The following is a 25,007-nucleotide window of genomic DNA, read 5'->3' as shown; positions in this document are numbered from 1 at the left end:
TGTTCTTGAGGGAAAGTAATATGAATTGCAAAACTAGTATCTTTCTTAATGTAAAAATTTATCTTGAAATAATTTCAGACTTATAGAAAATCTGCAAAACATGGCCAAAAGTTTCATATGTCCTTCACCTAGATATTTCATTCTTTCTTTATATATTCATGTGTGTGATTGTGTGTAGATAATGTTTCTGACCTGTTTATAAGTTGATATCTCTCTTACTCCTAAATGTTTTACTGGGCCAAAGGACTTTCTCCTATAATCATAATATAATCATCAAAATCAGAATGTTAAGAGTGATAAAGTTTTATTATGTAATCTCCATACTTCACATTTACCAATTACCTACTTATTTCCTTAACACACACACACACACACAGAGAGAGAGAGAGAGAGAGAGAGAGAGAGAGAGAGAGAGAGAGAGAGAGAGAGAGAGAGAGAAACATGAACTCTAGCCCAGATTCTGGTCCAGGAACTCTTGATGCATTTAGTTGCCATAGCTCTTCTGTCTCCTTTTATCTGGAACAATCTTCTTTGACTTTCTTCCTTGTACACATTGGCAGTTTTGGAGTGAAAGCAATTTATTTTGTAGAATGTCATTCCATTTGGATCAGTCTGAGCTCACTTATTTTTAACTTCAAGTTATGTGTTTTTTTTTTGCAAGACAGTAACAGAAATGATGTTATAATCTTCTTAGTGGATCATATCAGGAGGTGTTTGATTTTCATTTGTCCTGTTGGTAATCATATTAACATTGTGTTATCCTTAAGGTGGTGTATGCAGGGCTTCTTCACTGTAAAGGAACTAATTTTTGATTCATACATCAGTATCTCTGAGACCATGTAAGCATCTTTTCCCCTATTAGAAATTGTTTTGAAAATTTTCGACTTGTAGAACATTTTTTAAATTCATGCAAAATTCCCATATACCCTCTATCCAGTTTTGCTTTCATGTAAGCAAATTACAGAAACAGTGAAATTCTCAAAATGAAGATATTAACACAAATGCAACAATCTTAACTGAACTAAGGTCTTAGTAGAATTTCACTAATGAACTTTTTCTATTTCAGGATCCCACATTGTTTCATATTTTGTATTGTCCCACTCTCCTCAAATCTTTGGTTGGTTGTTACTCAGTGTTTTTGGTCTTTCATGACCTTGACACATTTTGCAAGTGCTGGTCATTTGTTTTTTAGAGTTTTTTTCAATTAGTGTTATCTGTTTTATTCTTCTGGTTAGATTGAGGTTATGCATTTGTAGCATAACCTCACAATGCCACAGAAGTGACACTGTGTGTTCTCAGTACATGTTATCATATTGATTTGTCTTATTGCTGGTGATATCAACCTTACTTACGTGGTTAAGTGGTGTCTGCCATTTTTTCCCACTGGAAAATTACTATTTTTCCATCAATATCTTACAGAAGATACTTTTAGTCTTTGCAAATATATATTTTTCTTCAAACTTTCGCCTTTGATTATAGCTTCCACTGGTAGATTTTTTTACATGCAATAGTTATTACTGTGGTCTCTACTTAATTATGATTTTTGTCTCAAGTGCTGTTTCTCAACAAGCTTTATCTCACTATTTTAGCATCCATAGATGATCCTTAATGGAGACAGTTATTACTATGATTGTCAAATATTAGTCTACCAAATTTTTATTCTCAATTCTTATTGATAACTATGAATTTTTAAGACCACAAACTAATGCATTCCTATCCTTGGTTGTGAATTCACAGATTCTAGTATATGAAGTTTTAATGCTAGACTCTAATTTCTAGGTAATTGTTGAAACCAGAACTGTTTTGAGAGGAACTTATAACCTCAAAGTGATTATTAAGACAATTCTATGGGACCATACCATAGCTTTTTAATTTAGGGGATGGTTTTCACTTTATTTCAGAGCTAAGCATAATAGTAGCAATCACTGATATTTGTTTTGTATCTTATAATTTTACACAGCAGTTCTTAAAGCACTTTGATATATATTATGTTTTTTTTATTGGTTGTTCAAAACATTACAAAGCTCATGACATATCACCTTTCATACATTTGATTCAAGTGGGTATGTAGTGTGTTCACAGGCTGTGTTTTGTTTACTGGAACTTGAAAGTATCTTTGCATAGACCTTTTCTATTTTTTAAATATCTTCTTTGTGGGGAGGCAGGGGAGAGGTGGTCAGAGTAACTCTAGCTTGCTGTAACAAACACTACCAACAGTCTGTATTAGCAGCTTAGTGCAATACAAGTTTATATTTAGTAGATCAAAGATAAAATGTTGTTCCTGACCAGTGAAACACCTTTCACCCAGTCTTTCAGGGATTCAGGCTCTTATTACATTGTGATTTTTCTTCTCTTATGGTTTCTTCATTCTTGGCTGAATTTTCTGTATTTGGATGGCAGAAAAGAAGGAATTTGAACAATTCCTTGGGAGGAGATTCTTACGGCCAAGGCTAGAAATGGCTTATAGCACTTCTGTGTGCTTTACATTGGCTAGAATTCAGTCACATGATCATTCTAACTACAAGGGAAACTGGGAAATGTAGTTTATCTCTATGCTCAGGAGGTAAGGAAATGGATTTGTTGAAATAGCTGTTTCTGCCACAGTTTTGATTCTTGGAGGTTATCACATGGCATGCGAAGCTCTTAATTTGGCTCCAAGGTAATTAATTAATGTGTGATGTTGGCTAAATCAGGGGTGAGGGACATCTGTAGGACTGAGCCTCAGCCTAATTGATAGAAAGAAGGCTCCTTACCTGTAACTCTAGCTGGTTTTGGTGTGTCCGATTTCCTCTAATGGCCTTTCTGCCTTTGAACACACTGTCTCTGATTTATTTATTTACTTTTTACTCCAATGAATTATTAAATCAAACTATTCCTCTCCCTGAGCATAGTTCCCACACCTTCAGGAAAGACTAGTTAATCACACTTTAACCCAAGCCAGAACAGAATAATCTGGAAGAGCTGAGGAATCTGAAGCATCCCTAAGGTGAAGCTATGGATTTAATACAGGGAATATATTTAGGGCCATTATAGAGAAAACTCTCTCCTGCCTAGTTTCTACTAGGAAAAACAAGCCCAAATTAAAACACTGAATTCTGCCATGTGATGGAGACCAAGTGAACTTTTAAAATAATCATTTTAAAAAAATCTCATTTGTAGCAGCAGCACTAATCCATCCATCTTTAGCCAGAACAGAAGTGCTGTCTCTTTGAATTTGTGTCTTCTTTAGGTTAAATATCCACCCCTACTGCCCATAGAGTGAAGATATATTGATTGCCTCTATCACATATCGAAAGAGTTCCCAAACCCCTAGCAGTCTGGACAATGAGTACACTCACTACTCATTGGGGAACCTCATTGGAGGAACCCATTAAGGGGTGAAGCCCCATGGCAGCCTGTAAAGGCATTGTGGGAAAATTCTTGCTACTCTTGATGCTTCATTTTGAAGAAATGGGATTTTCACAAGGAATTGTGTCATGATTACAACTTAATAAATAAATAAATTTAGTTCAGGATAGAATGGTTTCTGTTGCTTAAATCAGAGAATTGTCATTTCAAAACCCCTATCATCCCTAAAATTAGCTGTCTGTGAATCAGAAGGATGTTAAGCTAACATGCTGGGGAAAGTGTGTTCAGCTGAACATAATGTCCTGTGATTGATGGTGGCTGCAAAATTTTCTGACAGCAGACATCTATGGACATGCTGGCACTGCCATTCTCACTTTGCTACAATGCCATTCCCACTTTCCAACCAGGAAGAAAAAGAGGGGAACATTGTGTTTTTCTCTTCTGAGGCATTACAACATCCTTGTACTAAAAAGGAGAAAGCAGGGCCTCCTCCCTTGTGGCCTGATCTACCTCCAGTGCTATCACTGAAACACAAATTTTAATGTTGGGGGTCAACTGCCACATGACCTCCCAACTTCCACTGAGTCATACCGTCCAACTGTCCTCCTCATTATTAATATTTATTGTTCCTTGAACTCAGCAAGCAAAAGTGGCTCCTACAATAACTCTGGCAGTGCCAAAACAAATAGACACACTCCTGCCCTCAGCTTCTTGGGGTTTGGAGACACAAATGATACTGTATAAAAGAAAAAAACAAAAAACAAATGCAGAATGGATGATGTGAATTTTCCCCTTTGTCCCATTTCTTTTGCTGCTTACTCTCTTTGATGCAATGAAGAAAATATGCTTGAAATATATATCTCCATTTCTGAATAATTGTTTTGAAAACATTGAGAAGATTTAGATCTTTCAATAGCTCTTGAAAATATGTGTTTAAAGAGTTCCAGGGATTTAGAAATTTTAGTTCTTGGTAGACAAACAATTCAGCTAATTTGAGGGATAGTTACTAAAAAAAGAGTACTATTGAATACTATTGTTAAATCTAAGTCTAAATATGGGGAGGAATTACAGAAGAAATGAATAAAACATTTGAACAGGATTAAAAACAATATTGTGCTAGAAATCTATTTTTAAATACTTGTTATTCACCATTTTTAACTCAAATTTGTAAACTATATTGCATGTTAACTTTGATTTGAAAGCATCCCCTAGAACTGGTTGAAAAGGTAAAGAATTTTTATACATGAAAGAGGAGTCAGTTTTTGCTAGAGATTTAAATAAATAAAGGAATATCATGTGAATGAATCACTTAATCAATCAATACTTTTTATTTTCTTTTCCTACCTCATTTCATTTAACCTCACCAAATTATTGGCTAGCATAGCTTCTTCTCTTATCCATTTAAAATATATTTTGTCCTTATCTTTGCCTTTCAGGCAGATATTAAGAGCTATTTTTCTGTCAATTCCCTCTTCTCTCTTTTTTTTTTTCTCATAAAAGCATTCATACGTTTCTTGAAGACCTCTCCTCCTCCACAATGAGGTCATGTAATTTGGGTAGAATTAACCCATATTAACACCCTCATAATGCTTGGGTATTCACATGAGCCATCGGATGAACATGTGACCCTCTCTATCCAATCACAGTAAATCCCCACCCTTCCCTAGACATCTGGAAGGAGGTAAATGAGGATGGTGATATAGGAGGTCTTGTCTGTCCACTGGCGTTGCCAAGGGTAATGAATTGGTCTGGAGATTTATGGAGTGTCATTTTGCCATTTTGGGTTATGGTGGTGGAGTTTTGTTGAAAGGAATCCATGAAGAAAGTCTGGAATTCCAGGATGTTCTGAGGACATTATTTGAGTTCCTAGATGAAATAATTCCTAAAATTTCTCATTGACTTTCAAATCAGTAACATGTTCTATTTTTCTCATATGCCAGTTGAACTGAGTTTGCAGTAAATTTGTCAGAAAAGTTTTTAGATGAATGCATCTCGCCCAGACACAAACCCATCATCTTTAACTGAGCATAAACAAGAATTGTAGCAGTGTTTCTTTGATAACTTTCTTTGTTTTCACAATTCCAACTAATTTTTCTTGTTCTCTTCCCTAGTATTTTCATAAAATACTAAAATTCCAAGAAAATGCTGCATATATATCTCTCAATGCCTTGGTGTTCACATTCTGAGAATAGAAGATTGTGCCAGCTATACTTTAGGTTATTAGCTTGTAATTGTTAGTGCTACAGGTTAAATTGAGTGTTGACGAAGTCCCTCCCTCATGACCATGCCTTGGCCGAATCCTGTCTCCAGAGAGAGGAAATGTTTCTGTCACTCTCCCTCTTCCTGAGGAAGCATGTCTCCAGTCTTGCAAAGTCATCAGGCCTGAAAAATATCACCGCCAGGCTGTGATAACAGAACAGATCCCTCCCCTGTTGCTAATTATGCTGTCTCCCCATTACAGCCACTCACCTCTGCAGAGTCCCTATTACTGAGTGATTGGCCTTTCCTGGAACAAACACAGTGTGTGCTATAAATGCAAGCAACCAGGAAACTTCAGAAAAAAAGGAAAGAGAAAAGAGAAGAGCTCTTTTACGTTCTATTATTAATAATATGATAGCTTTTATTATTTCTTACTTTATTTGTCCCAGGTTTGACTCATTTCCAGGAGGTGATGTGGCTTAGGGTCTCTGTGGTCTTATCTTGAATCTTGGCTCCTCTGTTCACCAAGCATATAATATCAGACAAATAAGTTGTTTTCTATGCTCATTTCCTTTATTTGTTAAAAATCACTTGAAATTATTAAAAGTTTAAATGATATATACCTCATAATTAAATCACATCGCAGACATCCAGCATTTAGGATAGTGCCTTTTATTTTTTTTTTTAGAGAAGTTTTTTTAATATTTATTTTTTTTAGTATTCGGCAGACATAACATCTTTGTTTGTATGTGGTGCTGAGGATCGAACCCTGGCCGCACGCATGCCAGGCGAGCGCGCTACCGCTTGAGCCACATCTCCAGCCCCAGATAGTCCCTTTTATGCAGATGTGGTCCCTTAAGATCAGCTGCCTTTTGGTGGCTCAATAGTTCCTCTCTTCCTCTCTTTTATCATTCTCCAGCCCCTCCCTGAAAAACTCAGGTTAGACCAATTACTTTGTCTCCTTAGATAGGCAACTCCTCATGAAGTATGAATAGGGATGCCTCAAAAAGGTGTACCTTGTGCTAAATTTTTATCCTTTTTCTTCCTGAAATTCCCCTCTACGTGTATAATGTTGAGAGTCCCCATTGAAATAATTCCTAAAATTACTCATTGACTTTCAAATTTTCAATGTTATTCCATTGAAAAAACAGCTCTAACTCTCTCACACTTTGAATTTTTTTTTTACTGATTCTGAGCCAACCTCAGATTCTGGGGATAGGAAATACAGACTGAGTAGGTGAAAGACAGTCTAAAACTCAGTGATGTGTTTTGTCTCTGGTTTTGGAATCTTGGAAGAGAGAAATATGGGGTGTTAAGAGAAGGTGGGGACTTCACCTGTCTACTCAACTGTGAGCAGTGGTTGATGAACGTCAACCTCTCATGGGTGCTGTAATGGGCAGCCCACGGCCAACACACAAGCTAGATGGCACAAAAATTCTCTAGGAGTCAGTCTGGAGAACTGAAGCTGATCTATTTCAAACTCAGAAGAATCTAAAATAGGAAACTGGATGCAGAGTGGGTGGAAGATCTGAGATGCCACATAAAAGTTGGTGAGGAAATGTAGAAATGAACAGAGTCAGGATTCTGTTATCATTCCTGGGGCTAGAAGCACAAGGAGGAAGTGAATCTCTGGGATGGAAATTGAGGCCACCAAGCAAAATCTGGAACATTAGCAGCCTCTCTGGCAGGAACCAAACCCTTGAAGAAGGCCCAATTGCTACTTGAGACACCACCTATGACCCACAAGGATAGGGAGAAGTATTCTGGTCTCTTTGTTTTTTGTCATCTCCTCTCCCATGGGGTCTCTTGCTGGATGAAACTCTCTGGAAGCCAGGTGGTATGGCATCATGGGAAACATAAGTTGCAGGTTTCATTTCCATAGTACACATTTCCACAGTCATCCTCAGCATCTACAGAGACTGGCTCCAGGATTGCTTGTTGATATCAAAGTCTGCATATGCTCAAATCTCTCACCTAAAATATTGTCGTATTTGCATATAATCCCCATACATTTTAAATCACATCTACAATATTTATACTACCCAGTACAATATAAATGATATATAAATAGCTTTTTAGTTATTGTTTAGGGATAATGACCAGAATATAATTCTGTACATGTTTAAGGCAGATGCAAATTAAAACAAAAATATTTCATACCCACCATTGGTTGAATCCTTGGATTTAGAACATATGGATATAGAGGGCTGGTTGAGCAAATCAGGAAATGGAAGGATCTGAGAACAATAAAAGGATGGCACAGTACTGAGCAGCATAAAGAAAATATTCATGGTCACATAAGAAGGTAGAACTAAAGAATTTGAGATGTGAAGGTGGTCTGTATGTTTGCCATGCTCATTGAGGATTTTGGCTTGGTTTTTGTTCTAGGCCTGGATATAAGATATTATACACTTCAGTTCCTCAGCTTATCTCAAAGGGTAGTCTGGAGCATCTCTGCATCATAAACAGCTATACTGTTAATTCTATATGCTTAATCCCCACACCCCATACTAGTTCTCCTGAATGCCTTTCACTTATTGTGGTTTGCCTACATCTATGTTGTTACTGCATATATAACATCTTATACATTTATAACATCTTTTGAATTTAAAATTGGGACAATCACACCACAAGTAAGCTTTCCTTCTTTCCTCTTGAATGTTGGCGCTGCTGTCCTTACAAAGTCCAGGTCTACTGGTCTGTACAATATCCACCCAAAGATTCTGCCTAGAACTTAGTTTGCTGATGAGAAATGTCTCTTGTTCAAAGATTGATGGTTTAACTTAAGAGAAGGGCAACAAATTCTCAAGCATACTAACAGATCTCCCATCCCAGGAACAGGGTTGCACAATTGAAAAAGTTAGAAATAGAAACCAGAGGAATTCCTTGGTGCAAGAGGTCAGCGAGATAGACTCCCCAGCTGGATTGCAGAGTATGCAGCTCACTAGCTTTGGGAAGCCATGTCAAGCATGTGAAATCAATTGCTTTGTATTTCCTTTAAAGTTTCTATAAAAGAATTGGTTTTCATTGCTATAACTGGTGGTATCATGAGAATCATCTGAGAACATGATGCTTGGGTTCAATGTTCCTTTGGTTCATGACCCAAGATCTGAATTCTCTCTGATTCTGTTCTTCATCTTTCATAACGAAACTGTTGAGCTTCTTTTATAAAGCATTAGGAAGGACCATTATATTAAATGAATTAGAATTTCTTTATTGAGTATCTCCTATGTACAAGAGGTCTTCTTTTAGGAATCTGGCATTCTTGCTTTTGAGTGGTCTATAACTTCTAAAAAGAGAATCTGGTGTAAAAACAAGTTTATACTTTGCAAGCTCTGTTGAGGGGAAAGCTATCATTTAAAGTGCTATAGTAAAATCAATTGGGCTTTCTCTAGCAGCTGCATTTGCATTTGAGGTAGGTAAGTGTTAGTTTTGTAGTTATGGGATCTGAACAACAAATCTAAAATATCAGTGTGTTTAAACAAGCACTTTGAGAGGAAAGTCAACTGTACTAGGCATGCTACTGCCAGGTGCAAGTCCTCATTAAGAGGAGGAAGAAGTAAGAAAGGGAACAGAGATTAAATAAATAAGGAAAGTAGAAAAGACTGGGACTAAATGCAATGAGGAGTAGTGCATAGTAATTAATGTCTACTGCAGTCACCTTTAAGGCCCTTCCCAATTTTTTTTTTCTCTATTTGGTACTGGGGATGGATCTCAGATGCATTCGACCACTGAGCTATATCTCCAGCTGTAATTTGTATTTTATTTAGAGGCAGGGTCTCACTGAGTTGCTTAGCATCTCACTTTTGCTTGAGGCTGGCTTTGAACTCACAATCCTCCTGCCTCAGCCTCCTGAGCTGCTGGGATTATAGGTATGAACCAAAATGCCTGGCCCAAGTTCTTGATTGTTTCTAGTCTGTGGGATGTGGCCAGGTTTATTATTTGTTTTAATGAATACTGACACTTCTGGTTCAGAGAGAACTACTTCTTTAACATTGCAATCGTGTCCTTCTTCAGGCCTCTAGTTCCTTATGTTTGGTAGTCTTTCTTCTTCTTATAGAATGTATGCATTGTAGAATATTACAGTAGACTCTAATGTTAATTGAAACCCATAACTTTTTGTGCAATTTTTAGTCAAGAAGTCTATGCTCCAAAATATTTGGGGACATCTGTCAATAAATGATTCTGTATTTATATAGGCCATGGTTTAGGCAAACAGAGAGGAAGTGATTCCATGTTCCCAACTTTTCAGTTGTAAACTGGAAACATGACCATATGAGTTAAAAGGTAGACTATATTTAGCCATAGTAATATTATGAAGAATCATCTCTGGTGTTCAAGAGTATCTACAACAGTGTAGATACTATTCCTTCTTTGGCTCATATGAGAATGTCTGGCGACAGAAACAGAATTATATGGAAGTTTATTTATTGGTTGTGGTTTCTGAAAAAAGTTGTGCTGCTCTTTAGCTGTGTGACTTTGGCAAAATCCACGATCCCATTTCCTTAATTATGAAGTAGGAAAATGACCATTTCCCAGAGATTTGGAGTTGTGGAAGATGCTGGTCCATACATTGATTGCTTCCCATTGGATTCTAGTTTGCTTTGTTTTCCTATTGTATTCTCTGGACTGAGATGTAGCTTCCTGGTAAGTTTTGGAAGTAGTGACAGCATGCTGTGCTATACTGAATGAAAAATATTCTTTTCCAAGCTAAAGGACAATCAATCATGTTATAAGGAAAACTTTCCTGCAACCATTCAAGCAGCATTTTAGATTCTAGTTTCATGAGTTTGGCTAAACAATCATGGTGGGTGAACTGTCAAAATCTCCAACAGAAACAGCAGAAAAATCTTCTGAAATTAGTGTGGAAGAGGTTTGAAGAAAGGAAAGAAATGCAATCTGACTCTTTATATAGGATTTTCAGTACTAGTGTATACATCAGTCTTAAATTCAATGGATTTGAAGTTACCAAAGGGAATTATAGTATATTATACAAAATTAGATGCATTCCGAATTGGGAATAGTGCTACTTTGAGCATCCCTGCATAAGTCTGTGGTGAACATATGCATGCATGCATTTTGTTAGAGAGCAACTGCTGGGTTTTTAAATTACACATACATTTATCTTTAGAGAACACTGCCAAACAGCTTTCCAAAGTGGTGCCAGGTACTATTTACATGCCAGTCAGCAGTGAATGAGAATTCTAGTTTCCTTTACATCCTTGTAAAAAATTAATATTGACTATCATTTTACTTTAGCCATTTTAGTGGATGTGAAAATAAAATATAACAAAAAACAAGAGGAATAAATACCAATATTAAAATCAGCACAAAACCCCACTGCCCCAATACTGGTGTTTCATTGTACATTAATCTGTTCATTTATGGGAGTAATTTCCATGGGGCGGCTAGTTTAATCATATATATTTATATTGAAGACTTATAACAATTTAAAGTCCTTCCCAGAGCAGCTGCATCAGGGTGAAGATTGAACATTTCAGTACAAGAAGTATTCTAGGTTTGTCATTGCTACATATCATAGAATTCTTTCACAGGGTGGATTCAACCTGGAAATCCTTTACTCTCTAAGATCAGAGGGGATAAATTGCTTTTGAATGGAGAATACATGCATTTGAGACCCACAGAGACCATAGAACAGTGTCTCTAGGATGATATTTCCTGGTACTTAGTGATAATGGCAAGAAACTTACAGCATATATTGAAAGAGCAAACCTTAAATCAAAGCACTGACTTTCTATACAAAGAGCCTTAGCAAGTTTCCCAAATATTCAGGTCATGGTGTGTGTACGCATGTGTGAGTGTGTTTGTATGGGTGTATGTGTGTACATTAAGCATGAACTTTGAGAACTACAGATTGTTATTTCTCTGAAATTAGTATTAGAAACTGGATACAAGGAATTCATAATTCTAATGAGATAGATGTGGGAAAATAGGATAAATGAATAAAAATGATAATAAAAAACAGTATCCAAGTTGTCCCAGGGTACAGGTATTTGTCCAAGGTATGGCTATCTGAAGATTTATATAACGAAAGAATAACAACAAAATCTTACTCTCACTATATCAAATATCTATTGCTACAATAATACTGCCTAAAACCCAGGACATCCCAGCTACTACAGCAATCATTATCTTGTTAGTTTATGAGTTTGTGGGTTTAGCTGATCTGTGCTGGACTCAGCTTGTTTGATTGGGCTTGTTTGTAGTCATATTTGGCTTAGATAGGTTACTGTAATGATCTTGGCTGGCTTGCTCACACATCTTGGGATTGGCTCCTCTAGAATGGCCACAGCTGAGATGATTGGGAACAACTTGGCTCCTCCCCAAAACTCAGTGGTATACAACAATAAGCAATTATTTAGGTCACAAATCTGTGAGCAGGTCAGTGGTTTTGGAGTTGGCTGGTGTTTCAGTTATCTATTGCTATATAACAAATTATACAAATTCAGTCACTTAAAATAATAACACATCTATTATCTCACACTTTCTGTGGGTTGGGAATCTAGGTATGGCCTAGCTGGGCTCTCTGCTTCTGGGTCTCATTGGGATGCCATTGGTACTGGCTGGGCTGTGGTTTCATCTGGAGGTTCAACTGGAGAAGGGTCTGATTCAAATTCACTCAGGGTATTTAGGATTCAGTTCCTCACGGCTGCGGGACTGAGGCCCTCAGCTCTTAAAGACCTACCACAGCTTTTTTTTCTTTTTTTCTGCCACATGGGTCTCTCCACATTTCATGCATGGCTGCTTCCTTCTTCAAGGCCAGCTGGAGGGCAAGAGCGACTCTAGTGAGGGGTCCTTTAGAACACCATATTCTAATGATTAGGAACTTGTCACAGGTCCCACCCACACTCAAGGGGAGGGAATTGCAAGAAGGTATGAACACCAGGAGGTGGGAATCATTGGGAGATGCCTTTCAGTGTATCTGAGCTTGCTTACATGTCTTAGGATCATTTGATTGTCAGCAGACCTAGGGAGGTAGGTGCATATGGCCAAAACAGAGATGAAAGAGGGAGAGAAAACACGGAAGTGGTTTTTCAGCCCTCTGATTACATCCTATGTGCTATGCTCCCACTTGCCAAACTAAGTCACATAACTTGGAGACAGAGTGGGAGGGCACTTCAGGGTTACATGGTAAATGGTGTAGGCACAGGAAAGGTGAAGAAATGGGGCTATGAAAGTCATACGTATCTTCAACTGTTTAATTCAAGAATTAAGCCTGTGTAATTCAGCCTATCTCATACCGGTCTTCCTATGGCCACATATCTAGAAGATCCAAGTTCTCATTTGTTGCCCTAGGAGTGCTAGCAATCCTAGTTTCTTCCAATGCAGAATAGAGTGTCTTTGGAACTCGCTTTAAGATAACTGTTGCTATAAACTCCCACATTCATGAGATCTTACATGAGCCCCCTACTGTCACCCTGCATGAGAATATGTCTGAGCAGATATGCAGTCTCTAGAACTTCCAAAGGTAAATAACCCTCAGCTTCCTACCAGAAGAAGGGAGAATATTTTTTTACTCACTCTTTATCCTATCCCTTGTTTCATAGAATCATTCTTGAAATCAGTTTCTGCCTACCACCCCTCTCTTTTTGAAAGCAAGGCCAACAGTTGATGCCCTACCCATCACCATCATATCTTCAGATACGTACAAAACTAACCACCCTGGTGTTCTCTCCTAATTAAAAAGAAATGCTCTAGAACATGTTATGGTCTAGGGCTTCTTGACACGGGCTATACATTATAGTTACTTGGGGAACTTTTAAAAGTTCTCATCTGAAGATGCACCCAAGAATAATTTCTGGAAGCCAGTTCCAGATGTGGGCATTTCAAAAGCTTCCCCAGATGATTCTGATTGACAGCCAAAATTGAAAACCCCTATTTTATATGGACATGTAGAACAGAGTGTCTTAAGTTAAAATCACACTTAAGATGGGAGCTCAGAGTGAGTAGGAAAGATCATTTATATTTGACGGTGGTAAAAAGTACTTTCTCTGTCAAGGAGTTTTGTAATGAGAAGTTTCTATCTCTACATTAAGATGGAAATGCATTTGCTTTGAAGCACCTTATCCAGTACCCTGGAACCACAGATGAGAAAAACAAAATTCTAGAGGGATTTCACTTTCTCAAGATCACACAACTGAAGTATAATTAGGACTGGATCCTAAATCACCAATTTTTTTCCACATCAATCTTTTTTATTTTTAAAATTTGTCTTTTAGATTTATTGTACAACATGATGAATAACATCATACTATATATTTCAATGTCACCATGACAATAAATATCAAATGTTCTTATTATAAAAAATGTCATATACTTGAAGTAATGGATGGGTTAGTTAGCCTGATTTAATCATTCTACATGCTATTAAAGAATCATTACATCACTTTATCTCCCATAAATAAATACAATTTTAATTTTCCAATACGTAATTAAATTTTTTATTAGTACATTACAGTTATACTTAATTTTGGAATTCTAGTTGACATAATTATAAAATCATGAAATATAATTTGCTCCAATTCAGGCCCAGTGCTTCCTCTTTCTCTCCCTCCCTCCCTCCCCCATTCTCTTTTCTCTACTCTTCTGGTCTTTAATTCTATTTATTTATAGTTTTATATTTTTAAATTAATGCATTATAGATATACATAAAGGACTTTTATTCATCCATAAAGAAGAATGAAACTATGGCATTTGCTGGTAAATGGATGGAACTGGAGAACATCATGCTAAGTGAAATAAGCCAGACTCAGAAAGTCAAAGGGTCAAAGTTTTCTCTCTTTTGTGGAAGCTACAGGGAAATAAGGGAAAAGGGGGTGGGGGTGGGAATTCCATGAAACTAGAAGAGAGGTCAGTGGAGCAGAGGAAGGGGATTAAGGGACAGGGAGGAGGGACATGAAAAGGGAGGAATGGTGGAATGAAACTGAGCACACTATTCTATGTGTATATATGAATACAGCACAGTGAATTTCACATCAATCTGTTCTCAAAGCATAAACTTTAAAATTGGGGGAGTAAGAAGTTTGTTTCTATAATCTTCCTCATATACATAAAACTACCCACAATTTCTATTGTTGGCCAAATTTAGAAGCAGATCCCTTAGAGATTAATGGAAATCCTAGAAAAAAAATTAAATGGAGTTTTCTAGGGTGAAACTCCAAAGAGGCTATCCTGTCCTTGGCCCTGGGGCTGTCTTTCTGATCATTCTAAAGATTAAGCATCAAATTTTAAAGTACACATTAGGATGCCATCTGTTTATTATTGAGAACTTTGGTTGTCTTTAATTTAGGCACAAAGCTATTTGGGAACATAAAGAAAGAAATAGATGGTATTGTTTAAAGTCTTCCTGAGTATTTAGTGTCTTTAAAACAAGTTTCCAAATGGCCTATGAATATATGTTTAATTTTCACACTTTAATTTGTACTTCTAGAGGAAAGGAAAAATTCAGTTATACTACGCAAACCTGTCCTTGTGCTTTGTGATATATAGGAGAGCAAATCCTAAAACTATGGTTCTCAAATTATCATAAGTAGCAGAGTCACCTGAGCGCATGTAGAAACAGCCCCCTGTTCTATAGCTCATGGTTTCTGGATCTACAGGTCTAGATTGGTGTATTAATTTTGCTTATTATTTTCTGTATTTTGATGCTTTTACATCTGGGTCCTTGCTGATCCTGGCACAACTGGCCCTCCCAGAGTTTGCCAATTCTCAGGGTTAGTGGACAGCTCTACCCCAATGTTTGCAGAAGTTATTCTAACTAGCTAATCCTCCAACTGCTTGCCTTTCCTCACATTTCCTCCCCAAAGGAACCACAGCAAAGGTTCTTGCCACATTTACCCCAATCCCCTCTGCCTCCTAACCCAGGTATTTCTCCATCCAGCCTTTCCCATGCGGTGGTATGTCCCCTTTCTCTTGGAAACTGGGAGTAATAAAGTATCTTTTCAGTGGCAATTACCTCCTGATGTTTTGACCTTACCACAGCTACACAGCAATTAAACCTGTGAAGATAAGTGAGATAGAAAAATTTGCATTTTCCTAGGAAATGCGAATACTGCTCATCTTCTTGGGGATACACTAGGAAAAAGAATTTGTTAAACTAAATAAATAAATAAGTAGAAATTTTATTTATTGTAGCAGGGAGTGAACCTAGTGGGGCTTAACTACTGAGCCTCCCTCCCCCCCCATGAGAATGGCAAGCACAATCTTTTATCAACAAATTTGGAGTTTTGACAAAGATTTGGGTAATAGAGAATGAATAAAGAGAGAGATTGATAAAATTTTACATAGTGACACATCTTCTCAAAGACAGGAATGAGTCGGTGTTAGATATAACATGTGCAACTAACCAGAAAGTAACAACCCCCTGACTGGGGACTTAGTTTTCTGTACTGAGACTTCTTTTTTGGTTAGGGCCCATTCTCTTGGTTTTAACGACTTCATATTGGTTGAATAAAAAACAATAAAACAAAACAAAAAATCTGGTTTGAACTAAAAAATGTGATTCTAAGATAAAGAGAAATAAATGTAGAAGGTGTCTGTTTCTTTTCTTCTTTTATGTACTAGTTGTTCTGTACAACTGTACCCCAGGCACAAAGTGAGGGGTCAGCTCTTTGAGCAGGCACTTGAAAAGGAATATTTCTAAGCTCTTTGCAGGAAGTCTTATAAATGCAATGAGTTCTGAAACTGAGTATTAAAATCTACAAAATGCAAAGGGCAATTAAGGACAGAGACAGTAAAGAATACTCTTGGAAACTAAGCAAAATATGGGATAAAGATTGATCTTAGTGGAAGTTATTTACAAAATCTTTAACAAAAACAAAACATGACACTGGCAAGTCATTTGTATCTGACTTTAATTGCCTTTGTTATTCAGAGAAGAAAAAGCACTGTTATAAGCTCTAGACTTATCAAAAAGAAGATAGGGAGTAGTGAAGAAAACCCTTTCCATTGTCCCTCTCAAATTCTTTGTACTAGAACTGACTCTGCTGGTATACTTCCTTGCCTTCTCTTAAGCAACATTTATCCAATTAATACAGAGAATTTGGGTTAGGGGTTCTGTCTTCTTTGATGAGGAGTATCTAGGGAGTCAGCATGGCCCCTTTACTCTGCACTCTTCCAGAAAGAGAGGGAGAAGGGTGCCCACCCACCTTTAAATTTTTTTTTTTTTTTTAATAAAGTTGCTCAGAATCAAGTGACTGAGGCTGGCTTTGAACTTGCAATCCTCCTGCCTCCTGAGCTGATGGGTTTACGGGCATGCACTGCTAAACCTGACTTCTTGAAATGTTTGAAAGTCACCATGCTGATATCTGTTGGGGGAAAGAAAGTGAGGGGCCATGGTGGAGGAAGGAACTGTGGTAACATATGGAGGGTCCAGATTTTTGTAAAAGTGTTTTCATCCACTTAAACATTACACTCTGTGCTTACTAAACAATTTCCCCATTTCCTGATTCCTCCTAAGAAAGCTCTATTGCTATTCTTCTACCCTAATATTACGGTCTTTGTTGGTTAGGGGACAATATAGACAATATAGAAGAGCTCAATGCTGTTAAGCCCAGCTGTGGTTTTGTCACTGAGATGCATGACCTTAAGAAATTCATTTCATCTCTCTAAGCCTAAGTTTTCTCTTCTATAACTTGACAATAATAATGTTACCCATTTTAGTATATTTATGCTGCTATAACAAAAATACCTTAAACTGGGTGACTTGTAAACAACAGAAGTCTATTTCTCATAGTTCTAGAGGCTAGGAAGCCCAAGTTCAAGGTGCCAGCAGGATTCATCTGGAAGATGGAAGGTATGAACTGACTCTCCGGGATTTCTTATGAAGACGCTAATCCCATTCATGAGGTCTCTGCTTTTCCTTGGGTTCTAGGGTTTCAGCATATGAATTTTATCAGGACAGAAGTATTTAGTCCATTGTACTACTTCACAGGGTTGATATTTGAATTAATTGAACCAAATGCCAAAAAGGAACTTGGTGCAGCCCATGGCACACAGTTTGATTTCAAAATACAAGCTATTGTTATTGAAGTTATTTTGGGGATAAAATACAAAATTACAATTTCATTGTCTTTCCATTTATATAATATAATTTTATGTCTGGAGTTTTGATTTAAGAACAATAGTATACAATTAAAAGAGTCTAAAAATAAAACTTTAGTACATTTGTGGTTCTACAAAGCAGAAAACCAGAATCCCTGGATGAAACTCCCTAAGATTGTTCTCTAAGCCATAAAACTACAATCGATGTGATCTTATCCCAGGATTCTATGACAGAACAAAGTCTTTAGTTTTCAGGCTATGTTTCAGTTTCAGTCCTTCTGTTAGCAAGCTAGTAAAACAATGATGCCCAGTGTAATTCTTCCCAGGGCAGTGGCTGCACAAAAAAGACCCCTTCCAACCCACTGTGTCTGCTGCCACTAACCATGATAGACAAGCTTCATCTGGAAGCACTTTGAGATGGTCTAGCAGGAAGATGGGAAATCACACTTCTTCTATGTCCATTATCATGTGAACAACAGACATGCCCTGAATTTCCTATTTTACTTATTCAGGAGGACCAAATCAGTAGGAAAAAAATTTTTAAATTTCCAGATATCCATTTATATCGTGATTAAGTTTAGTCCTTGAGCATTTAGGGAGCATCTTTCGCAGTAAGACATGAGGCACATCTCATTTTCTAAGTTAAGAAGAACTGGCAATTTGATTCAGGAGAAAAAAAATGATACATTTCAGTGAGGAAAAAAAAGAAAATTGAAGAGGAATAATTTAAGGTAGGTGATCAAATGTGCAGAACAAGTAGTGACAGGGTAACTGTGAAGGAGATTTCTATACTCAATAGGTGTATGGACTCTTACAGATATGGATGTACGCAATGTTTCCCAAAGTTTAAGGCAGTGTCTTTAAAAGTGGCTGATAACACAACCATCATTTTATTAAAAAATTAAGGCAGAATAAAAAACATCACAATGCATGATACTTTGTAGGACATTGTGCATGTGAATGTATTTCTCTCTTTGGTTTGCTAAACACAACATATTTCTTTAATGAATCATGGCTTTAAAAAGTCTGAAAAACACTGCCCTAGATATTTCTTGAAATAATTTAGTTAGAATACTGACCATTTCAGAACCAAATAAGTTGAATTAAGAACAATGGTATACAGTGAAAAGAATAAATAAATAAATAAATAAAGATTCCAACCTTTGTTGTTTCACAAAGCAGAAAACCAGAATCCCCAGATGAAACTCCCCGAGATTGTTCTCTAAGTAATAAAAAGTACAATGGATGTGATCTTTTTCCAAGATTTTATGTTAGAGAATATGTTCAGTCCTTCTATTGGCAAAACCCAATGATGCAATGATGCTCCCACAGTGAGACTCAGTTTTCACTATCTTCCATCTTCTTCCAATTTCTTCCAGTTAGGTAGACAATCTCTCTTTGCTGCTAACACATCTCTACCATCTCTCTAAATCTTGTGAGTCTCCTTTTTAAGGCAGGGAAGGAGGCCTCAGGCTCACAGTCTGAAGACCCGTCAGGTCAGAGTCAGGAAGGGTTTCGACTCCAGGCAAGTTCTGCTCATTTTCTGTTTTATTCTACTGGTGCTTCTCATATGCCTCGTTTTCCATGTTTCTACTTCTGCTTTGTCTCAGATGGATTTTTATCATTTTCTTTTTCAATGATTTTGTATAAACAAAAAATTGATGTAAAAATATTAAATAGTATTAACGATGGCCATGTTGAATGTGATCTGAGACTGTCGGGGAACAAGTGTGCTTTGGTGGTATTGTGTGAATATCCCTCTGAAGAATTTCAGCTGGTCTAATGGACATCCCCTTGGCCAGCATGATGGGAGTCCTCTTCAAGGATCCTATCAAATGAACTGTCATGGTCAGTCCCACATTCCCAGGTACTGTAATTGATAGCTACATTTCTTGCATGAAAATGGGGAAAAAAAAAAGAGGTAGACATGGCCCAGGAAGCCCCATGTGCTGCTGTCCTCTGGATGCTGATGTTTTCCTAATGCAGTAACATTTTTACCCAAGACAATATCTTCGGTCTTGGAACTTATTATGGTTTGGATCTAGGAGAGTACCCCCAAAAGCTCATGTGTTAGATGAGGTTCAGAGGTAAAAAGATTGGTTTATAAGAGCTGTAACTTCATCAGTGAATTAATCCATTTGATGGATTAATGGACAATTATCAGGGCAAACTAAAATACCCCCGTAGTATCCCAAAACTCTTGGCACTTTGTGCACCTACATGAACAGTATTGTCAAATGAACTCAAACTGGAAAGTAAGTAAAATCTCCCCTAGATTTGATTCAATTACATTTTGAGTTCACATCTGGAGTCATTCTGTTTATAACAAAGATTAATCCATTTGATGGATTAATAGTTTGAAGAGACGAATGGGTGGTAACTATTAGCAGATAGGCGTGGATGGAGGAAATAGGTCACAGGGATGTTTCTTTAGGAACTAGATCTTCTCCCTGACTCCTCTCTCTCTCTCTCTCCCTGTTTCCTGGGTGTATATGCTCAGAAGCTTTCCTCTGCCATGTATTTCTGCCATGAGGTTTCTGCCTCGGAGCTGACAAACCAGACTGAACATCTGGAACCAGGAGCCAAAATAAACTTTTCCTGTTCTAAGTTGTTCTTGTCAGGTATTTTGGTCACAGTGATGAAAAGCTACTAACACAAAACTATCCATTTTTTTTTCCTTAGGTTGGCCACACCACCCTGATTATATTCTTCTTTCTTTTATTCTTCTGATTAGACATTTCCTCAGCAGGAAGAAACCACCAGAGGGATGGGACAATAGTGTAGGGAGATGACACAGATCCCACTGGGGACAGAGCTAGCAAGCCCAGGTTTGGTGGCTACTCCAAGATTTCACGACACTGCCCGTCCAGGTTGCTATGGAAAACTATTTAGGCTTTGAGTGTTGGCAACCTGAGGAAACCAAGAGTGGTCTGAAGCTTAGAGCATAACTGGCCCTGCCCTCTTTCTCTGATGAGAGGGCCTAAAAATAAATCAGAGGCAACAAGTGTGAGTGCAGCCACCAGGTCTCCTTCCTGCTACAGACAACACCCCTTTTAATGCAAAGACAAGCAGAACAGAGGGTGAAATGAGAGTTGCTTTTTGTCTTGCACCAGACACTTCTATATCAACATCAGGACTAGTTCCTTCTTTCCTTTGATTGGCTTGGCACAATTATTTTGAGGCCCCCTCTTCCCAGTAGCATGAGACCTAGACAGAACTGTCAGATGCCCATTTGTGTCCTTAATGAACTCACCAGTTCATCATGAGCCCCAGAGTGGCAACTCGACCCATTCCTTGTGAACACAGGTTGTTTCCTTTACCTGAGCAGGAACCACCTTGGTCCATTGTGTTTCAAAACTGAACAACTCAACTTACAACTCAACTTCCAACCTTCTGTTCCAAACTATGGTGAGGGTTTCTGTTTGTTTGTTTGTTTTGTTTTGTTTTGTTTTTCCTTCTTTCCTGCTGGGGCTTTCCCTGGGCAAGATAACCTGGGAGACACTTTGATCCTGATGGAAGACAACTTAGTGTAAAGAGGTGACAGATTTTGAGGGAAAGGCCTAAATTGCCCTCTGCATGGCTTTGGCTGCACTTGCTTGCCAATTTGCTTCCAGAGGAAATGCAGACAGAATGAATTGCCTGGGCAATTTGTGCCTTTGGCAAGTTGTTCAGGACTGGAGAGAAAAAGAAAAGGGGACCAAAGGGCTCCCATTACAGGTTAAAAATAGCCAGTCTTTGGCTCCTCCCCTTCCAGCTTCTCTCCCCTCTTCCAACAGGGAGAGCTTTTGAAAGGGATCCCCCTCCCCTTGCCCCATTCCTCTCTCCCAACTTTCCCTCCTTCCAACGCATGGGTGACGCCATTCATTTGAATGGCAAGATTTTTCTGAGCTGGGATAAGTAAGATACAGGAAATCACTATTGAAAGCCTTCTTTATGCTTTGGTGTCATCATCACCTTAGTATGAGGGACAACCAGAGGGTCCAGTGACGAAAGTACAGGCCTGAGCAGCAGGATGCCCAAGGACTCAGAGGCAATACAGATGGAACTCTTCACCCATAGAGGTCAGGGACGTAGCTGAGGGGGTGAACCTCACTTCCTTGGGTCACATCGGTGGGACTTCAGATCACTTAGGAGTTTTTTTTTGTAGAAGCTTTGTTTTGTTGCTGATAACAGTCATGGGGCAAAGTAAAACACCCCCTTACTATCCCCAAAGCTCTTGGTGCTTTGTGCACCTACACGAACAGCATTGTCAAATGAACTCAGGCTGGAAAGTAAGTAATAACTCCCCTAGTTTTGATTCAATTACCTTTTGAGTTCACATCTGGCATGATTCTGTTTATACCAAAGATTATCTACATTTTGTTGTTGTTGTTGTTGTTGTTGTTGTTCTTGGGATTGAACCTAGGGGCTCTCTATCCCTGAGCAACATCCCCAGCATTAATTAATAATTTTTTGAGACAGAGTCTTGCTAAGTTGCTGAGGATGGCCTCAAACTTGCAATCCTGCTGCCTAAGATTCCCAAGTAACTGGGATCACAAGCATGTGCCACCAAGTTCAGCAAGATTTTATTTCTGAAATGGAGAGATGGAGGTTCATTTCTTTGTTACTTATCTGTCAAACAAAAAGTTTTCTTGGCTTGAAGCTTTATGGAACAGAATAAAGTATTATAGCTTTCTATTATCTAAGCATCAATGCTACTATGGTACTTATATGTAAATTAGTGATTCTGGAACTGTGGTCCCCAGACCAGCAGCATCAGTATTAGTATCATCTAGGGACTTGTTAGGAATTCACCAGGAATTTTTAATCAGGTACTCTGTGAATGGGCACCAGGAATATGTGTTTTAACACATCCTCCAGGTGATTTTGATGCAGACTTAAAACCGAGAACTTCTGATTTGGTAACTCAAAAAATTAACTCTATTTCCTTATTGGAAACTTGACAGTGAATCTGAGACTCAAGAAATACCTTTTACTTGGGGGCACAAATAATTTTTCTGAAGCTTCATTTTTATGAACAGTCTGTAGTGCAGACATGAGATGGATTTAAATGTAATTATGGTCAGCCTCAAGAAGTTGTATTCATTGTCAGAAGGTTACCCAACAACAAATATATGTTGCACCAATGTCTTTTGGCTAATACTTATTATAAAATTGAAGAAACATTTCAGGATGGAGAAAAAAAATGGTCTCAGGAGATAAGAAAGTGGTGATTTAGAATTCAGAACAATTCTTTCAAAATTCTTCTACAAAGGAAAGTCATTATTTTGGCTATAAATCAGATATAGATACTATAATTTGGGGGTTTATGTTATATTATAGATGACAGCTAAGTTACATTGAAATAAGCAAAAGTCTCTTTTCAAAAAGTTTTCTCAAAGAAGTAACATGAATATTTTCCCCTCTTGCTCAGGCTCTGTTTCCCAGTATAATGCGGCTGCCTCTTACAAAGGAATGGAACAATTTGAATGAAATAAGAAAGACAATATCCTAAGTGCAGGGGTAAATATAAATGACACATATTTTCTGAAATATGAGACCTAGGACACCAAAGTATTTTTTATGAAATCAATCTTTGGATAACATCATCAACTAGTTTTTTTTTTTCATTGTTTAGATGAGATATACCAATAACTTTCCCAGTGGAACAGTTCTAGTGTCCCAAAGAACAGCCATGGTGGTTCTGCATGCTTAATGACATGTGGCTTATTAACCTCATATGTCAAATACAACAGCCATACATAGAAAAAAAATCTGGCAGAAAGCAAGACCTTAGAATAAAATTAGCCTTAGCTTTGTACAACAAAGGCTGCTTCAGTGGAGGGCCTCTCTAGGAAACCAGTTATATATTCTCAAAGCCAACATTTACTAACCTTTCCTGAGAATATTAGCAAATGAAAGATTTGGGTGGTCTTGTAAATCCAACTCAGTCCTCCCAACAACACTTCTACTTCAAACAGTTTAATTTCTAGAAGTGCATGTCTCTTATTCAGTTTTCAATCACTATGAAGGAAATAACAGTTTATTTTTGAACTTTTTTTGATGCATAAATAAGAGTCTTTAATATCCATTCTTTACTGTGTTAGGAAAACAAATGCAAAAATATTTGAGGTGGCAATCATTTTTGTTTTTTCATAATAGAATTATGCTGGGAAGGAATCCAAGAGTAGAATCTGGGACCTCCACATCTCCATCTTGATCTACCCCCATTATTACTACTGCTCAGATCAGTAATTAACAATTAAGTACCAAAGAAAGCAATGCACCATTTCCAAAGTCTGGTCCCTTACTTAAACTCTTCTGCCTGCTGCTATTAATGCATAAGCCACAGAAGAATGTTTTAAAACTGAAGAAATTGAGAACCAGAGTTTCTCATTTTTTGAATTTGTAGATTATTTGCTTGACAGTGACTAACCTGGAAAAAAAACCCCCTTAGCTGAAAAGGCATTTTTACATTACTAAATATACAACTTTTTGGTTCTAACATTATTTTTCCTTTTTTAATAATAAAATTTAATTATGTTTATTTTCAAACATCCTTTTGCAAGAAGAAAATACTCTATTAATTTTCCAGAATCCACTCCAGATTCAACAATTACTGAGGGCTAGTGATACTCATTTAATCCGTTTCTTTCCCTCTCTACTTTTTTTCTGCATTATTTTAAGCAAATTCCAGACATCATTTCGTTCCTCCCCATACATTCCTCAATACACATCACTAATAAGTTATGGATATTTTGCTACATAATTCTAATGCTATTATCACACCTAAAATTATAATTACAAGGTCATTAAATATCCAGTTAATGTTACAATTTCCCTTGATTGTTCCAACTAATATGTTTAGAGTAGCATTTTTTTATTGTTAAGTTTACATGCCTATAATAAGTTCAGATGTCTATCAAGCACTGCAAACTTAAAAAACAGAAGAAAGAAGACGAAGAAATAAACTTACTCAGCGAGAGGGTTTTCCCAAATTCTCACAGCTCTAATCTGGATACCATTCAGTGTGACAGGCTTCTCACTGGGTTCCCACAGCTGGTTAGTGTTTTGAATTCCAGCCCCATGAACTCATCTCAGGCTACAAGGGCTAATGCTCAGCGCCCAACCTAGAGCTGATATCTCTGATGACAGAGTAATGGAGAAAACGCCGGTATTGTCCGCCTTTTTCTGAACGCACTGTCATCTGTGTTATTCTCCCATCTCTGCTGGGAGCAAGTGACTCTACTGCTTCTTGGATGCATTTAACCCATGATGGAGGCAAAAAATAATCCAAGCATATTCTGTTGAAAGACCAATAAGATAACCTGCTACCTTGTGACAGAGACGCTGTACCCTCAGTCACACCTCTTTGAATTCAAGTTTCTCTCTCTAAATTGAGCTTGAACAAAGATAAA

The 25,007-nt window shown here is 37.5% G+C and overlaps 1 long non-coding RNA gene across 1 annotated transcript; it reads right to left on the bottom strand.

Annotated features, from left to right (window-relative positions):
• Nucleotides 1-287: 287 nt before the first annotated feature.
• LOC120886854 (uncharacterized) lies at nt 288-24,797 on the bottom strand. The gene is made up of 4 exons (XR_005729981.2): nt 24,566-24,797; nt 7,712-7,784; nt 5,983-6,064; nt 288-730 (listed from the first exon to the last, which is right to left on the bottom strand). It is a non-coding gene; the product is annotated as an uncharacterized LOC120886854 (long non-coding RNA).
• Between the last annotated feature and the right edge of the window lie 210 nt (nt 24,798-25,007).

The sequence above is a fragment of the Ictidomys tridecemlineatus genome, chromosome 5 (assembly GCF_052094955.1).
Source record: "Ictidomys tridecemlineatus isolate mIctTri1 chromosome 5, mIctTri1.hap1, whole genome shotgun sequence".
NCBI classification, from domain to species: Eukaryota; Metazoa; Chordata; class Mammalia; order Rodentia; family Sciuridae; genus Ictidomys; species Ictidomys tridecemlineatus.
Note: the sequence above shows the minus strand (reverse complement) of the source record. Positions and strands in the feature narration are given on the sequence as shown.